Below are 6,000 nucleotides of genomic sequence, written 5' to 3'. Positions count from 1 at the left end.
TTTATTTCGTATATTTACAACTTTCATATGTGTGTACTTCTCATGCCAATAGAAGTCGACCAGTCAGTTGCTTTTTTTAGCCAAGTATTAAGAGAGGCAAAACTGAAATATAATATTTTAGAAAAGTCAGCCTATGCTCTAGTTAAAGCCTTGAAGGATTTCTGTATTTGCATTCTGCAGTCTGCGATAATTGTATAGGTTCCCACAAAAGTCATAAAGTACATTCTCACATAGGGAGAAAGTGAAGGCAAGAGAGGGAAATGGATAGCTAAAGTTTAGGAATATGACATGGAAATCAAACCCATCAAATTGGAAAAGGGGCAAGATTGGCTAAGATATTTTCAGAAGCAAATTTCTAGGCATTAGGTATAATTTGTTGGCCGAAAATTAAGGACTAGAGAAGCAAAACAAATAGGAGAATACAAAAGGAGAAGCACAAAAAAATACAATTAAGTAATTGATTTTGAAGTGCTACAAATTTATTGTCCATTATTTGTTTTTTTCGAATTCCCACCTAATTTCTACAAATCAAAGTACAACACTTTGAGGCTGCAAGCATAGAAATTTGTTATTTTCAATATTTAGTTGTATTCAAAAGACCCTATGGGAGTTTTACTACTTTTTTTGGTTGAACAAGAAGTCCCAAAAATAATAGATGAATTTCATGGTTGTGTTTGTGGAAGACACTATATCTAAAAAATAATAGCTCATAAAAATTTGAAGGTTGGCTTCTATTGGCCTAAATTGTTTGGTAATTTGCATAATCAAGTGAAGGCTTGTAAAGAGTGTGAAATATTTGTTGAAAACAAGAAGCTAGCACCCATGCCTTTAATCCTTGTTCTTGTTGAAGAACCATTTAGACAATTGTGGATAGATTTCATTGGGGAAATCCATCCACCATCCAGTGGGAAGCATAAGTGTATCCTTACAACAACATACTATGTCACCAGGTGGATAGAGTATGTCCTTACTAGAAGAAGAGCTCATTAGGATTTGAAACGTTTGTTCAGCTAGGTGTAACCATTGAGATCCAAGCTTGACATTGTTATTTTCAAATTTTATGTGATGTAATAGACCTACACTTTTTGATGATGGGAAGTTGGATTTTAAGTTACATATGAGTTGGTTCCATAGGGCTGAGACCCTTGTTTTTGGGCCCAACCCAGAGAATTTGGTCCCTCTTCTTGTACTTATGTTTCTTCTTAATTCCAAGTAGTTCATATTTTCTTACATTTTAGTATAAATTAACCTATAATATTTTGTCGTTGCAACCTCAACATCACCTCTCTTGTGGTAGAATGAGTGGAAGGATTTACAGCCACAACCCAGTAACATTGTGTTTATTATTTCTTGGAAATAGATTAGTGTTAGTTGTCTTGTTTTACATTTTCTTTCTGTAGTGGCACAACAATAATAAAAAGTGTTGTATATAAATAGAACCATAATGTTTCCTCTCAAAAGGATGAGCCATTATAAATAATGTAAATGTTGTGCAGAAATGACAGGTTCCCAACCATCATTATTTGGATTAACCAAAGGGGAAGACATATGTGGAGGCACAAGAATGCCCATAGTGGGTTGTTGAGGAAATGGAGGTTGTTGTGGTTGAGGCTACACCACAGGTTGAGGATGAGGTTGTCCCAATAGGTTCACCACACTTGTACATGACAAATTCCTTAATTCTTTAGAATGAACATCAAAATAAAAATAGAATCTTGGTTTTCTTTCCACTCTCACAACCAGATGTTTGTTTCTATTAACTCCTCCTTTGCCCCCATCCCTTAAAAAATATCATACTGCAAAAAACTCAATGTATTAATCATAGGAATTGGATGATATCGTACCAATCATCAAGTTAAGCACAGAAATCTGAGTTTGAAACACAAAATAGGAAAAAAAGTTAAATGAGGAAATGAAACATCATACACACACACACACATATATATAACCTTTAGAAAGTAAACCAGATAACCAGAAATACTTTTACCCATAGTATAAATGACTCTATGGAATAGGGTACTGTAGCATAGATATTGAGATGTATCATTGTATGAATGAGAAATTATGTTTCTGCAGAGATAGCTCCTGCAACCGGTGTAATAGTGAAATGGCTCAAATTAATAAAATTTGATAGAAATACTGTGCATGACCTTTGCGTGGGGTTTTTTCCCAAAGCCCTAAGACCTTGAGAGTTCTCGCACGTGGTAGTATAGATTAATTAAGGTTTGTTTAGTGTTTTAATAAAAACTCGTAATAGTGAGAGTGACCATCCTCTTTAACTGGTGTCATAGGGTAATAATAAATGGATAGGCTCAATTATTGATGAAAACAAAATGGTTTTAAGAAACTTTGATTGAGTAATTGAGATTTCTAAATAGATTCCCCAAGGAAGGTGACAATAACAATTGTGGGATTTTAATTTATTAAGTCACTAACTAAATAGAACATTCCAAGTTTATTATGGTAACCATGACCAACCATGATTAGGTAAATTTTTTATGCCAAACATTGTGAAATGTAATGATTTTGTGAGCATTATGTTGTAGCGGCTACAACCACCCTCCAAAATTTTGCCTTAACTTTGTTTTGGAGCAATCCTTACATACTTCACATTAGCTTGCCTTTCTTCATCAAGTTCACAAGCTTCAGTGTTTTTCTTGCACAAAGACAACCTGTTGATCACAGCTTGATGCATTCTCCTCACAGGCAATTCACCCGGACATAGTCCAGTTGCAGGCTGAGCAGCTTCCCGAAGAAATTGCACATTTCTAGAGGGCAACTAGCCTTCCCTCCAAAAATTGTGCAATCTTGTCTGGCAGCTTGCTGGGCTCCAGAATTGCACAATTCTGCCAGTCAACACTCACAGTGTAAATTGCACAATTTTCCCCAGCAGGGCTGCTCAGCCCAAAATTAAATCTGGATAGTAGTCAGCTGCTCTACCCAGAAATTGTGAAAATCTCTTGGGCAGTCAGCCTAGATCCCAACCAGAAATGTGCATTTCCTTCAAGCAGTAGAACAACCTCTTACATGTTCAACTGAGTTAAGTGGTTCCCTCCAGGACCAAGAAAAAAAACTTGCATGCATGGGCTGCTTCTATCAAGGCAACATGCAAAAGTATCCCTTGTTTCAGGGATTTATTTTTAGCAGTTGGAGGTTGCATGCAAGGATCATTTCTGAAACCTCCCACTAGTTGTCTCTTTCCCTAGATTTGTGGCATGCACGTCACAACCTCGATGTTATCGAAACTTATCAACCGAACACCGCATAGTTCATTCCTCACATCAACCTTGCAGCCCTGACATCCCACATCACATCTAGGAGTAGTTGGCACATTCATCTTAGTTGTTTTCAGTTAAGCCCGTTTCCCATGCCTTGTGTTGCATTTCGGTCACTTTTTGTGTTTTCACTTGTATGAGTATTGTTTTCTTTATTTCTTTGAATGCTTGCTGTCGATTACAGGTATGTTAGCTTGTCCAATCACCATTCCATATTTTGTCAACATCTCTCTATTGTCACATGCATGAGACTATTTTTCACAAACGGTCATCGATTCGACAACTCGCCTCACCCACATGCATGTTGTTCCATTTTCTGAATATGTCATTCACCATTTGCATGCATGATCATTCACTTCTACTTACACTCAATATCAACATCCATTCGCATTCAGTTTCCCGTCGGCGAGTCTGGCCAACCTTGGCCCGGGCTCTTCCTCACCAGACAGCATTGCACAATCCTGAGAGGGAAGACTCTGCCTTCCTCTATAGAAATGCACATTTTTGCATAGCAGCTATTCATCAAGCTTGCTTTATGTAATCTTGAGGGATAATGACTGTTGGCCAAGAAAATTGCTTGATGCAATCATCGAAATTGTAGCCATTGCCAGGTGAGATTGCACATTGCACAAATCCAACAGTCAATAGCTAGACTAGACTGTGCATTGCATAGTTCCAATAGTTATTCAGTCTCCCAACAACCCAGAATATGCCTTGTGCAGTCCTGGTAGCCAGTCTCCTCACCTCCTGGCCGAAATTGCATAACGTTCATGGTCAGTCACACAGGTATGTTGAAAGTTAGTTCTCAAGTTCATTTTTGTTTTTGAATGATAGATTGCCTGCCATGAGTGTTGCCATGTCTCCAGTTATTGCAGGTCTTCATCTACCTCTCAACAGTGTAGGTACAATGGTTTCCAAGAGGGCAGAGTCGAAGACACCGTACAGAGCACACCTAGAGATGCAGTTGAACAAATGTCTATGAGCTTGCCTACTCACGAAGATATCAAGTTGTTCATAAACAAGAGCATCAAGGTATCACAACAACAAACATCATGAGTAGTAGCCGAAGGCAACTTACCGAACTCAATGAATACAACGAACACAATGAATGCAACAAACGCAACGAATGCAACGAATGCAACGAACGCAATGAACAGAGCGAATGCAATGAACACAATGAATGCAACAAATAAAACGAACATAGTGAATGCAGCGAATGCAACAAATGCAAGAGGAAGGTTATTAACAACATAGAGGCAGAACAAAGTTGCAAGACCAAGCAGATCCACTAATGATGGAAGAAACTTTGGAGATTCAGGTTATGAGGTCAGGACATGACATGAATATCGCTCGAAGACAAAGAATGAAACAAAGAAGGAGTTGCATGTGTTGAAGTAGCAACTCATGGAAGAACATGAAGCTACACAGATAGACAAATGAGTTGCAGTAGGAATAGGAACAATAATGGGCGTAACATGCACTCACAGATGAAACTGCACCCAGACAAGTTAAAGATCCATCCGATCAGCTGGCATGGAGCAGACATGGTGAGCAGTTTTGTTGTTCGCATGCAAGGGATTCAACAACATGCATGTCATTGTGCACACGCATGCAATCCAACCCATTCAGCACACTCACCAAGGTGAAGACAAGAAGCAAGTCGAACTGGAGCTAAACATGTACTTCAGCAAGTTGATGCGCATGACCAACAACACACACTTGAAGATCAGCATGGAGACTATGCGTCATTGTGTTTCGGGTTCAACCACACCCAAGAAGACCATGCACATGTTAGTAGACGAGTTGGATGAAGGAGCTGAACCAATGCACCGGTTGCAATAGAGGCAAGAGGTCACTTCAACAAGATGTCACCATGAGGTTTATGCAGACTATCACAGATGACTAAGCTTGGCATCAGCTCACCACCTCCACCATCACAAGCATGCTGAAGAGTCGGTCTCATCACAACGGACCAGGTGTTAGTGATTTATTGCATGGCTTGCTCAATCCATGTTGTCTCACATGAGTACATGTGCATGGTAATGTAATGTCATGTCAAGTGTAAGTCAAGTGTGAATAGTGGATGTAACAGTCATAGAGTAGGTGAAGAGTCATGAGGGTAGTTGAATGGTCACAAAGTGGAATGTCAAGGGCAACCCCAACCTTTGCTATAAATAGTCCCTCATAACTCTTTGTAAGGGTTTTCGGTCAGCCAAGCTTCCGATAAGACTATCTTGGAAAGAGCTTGGACAGTATTGTAATGTGCATTGGTTTCTCCATTGGATGGAGCTAGTTAATCTCTTTGGATGAGCAGGTAGATGTGGCTGTAACGTTCCACTATTGGGGCTAGCAGGTTTACATGGATGTATTGTATGATTGGAACTTACGCTTCTTTATATAATAAGAGCTAGGATGTTTTCATGCATATGTTGTCATTATAGATGCACTGTTCCGGTTGCTGTATCATGTTGTTTAACTTAGGTAGTTGTGTATGAACACTTTTGTATATAATTATATGAATCTTGTTGTAAATGTGTTGTTGGTTTAACCATCACCTTGGATTTTCGGACTGACCTACTTTTCAGCTTGTGATGCATCTTCGCTCATGCATTCCCTTCCCAGTTGAGTACACTTACGGGTTGCCAAGGGGCGCACTCATCTCAACCCACCTGTGTTAGAAACCTCTCATACACTTTCCTTGACTCATTGCAGTGGTCACACCCTT

Source organism: Pinus tabuliformis, chromosome 2_2, assembly GCF_031772625.1.
Source record: "Pinus tabuliformis cultivar Carrire ecotype Pingquan chromosome 2_2, CPIR1, whole genome shotgun sequence".
NCBI classification, from domain to species: domain Eukaryota; kingdom Viridiplantae; phylum Streptophyta; class Pinopsida; order Pinales; family Pinaceae; genus Pinus; species Pinus tabuliformis.
Note: the sequence above shows the minus strand (reverse complement) of the source record.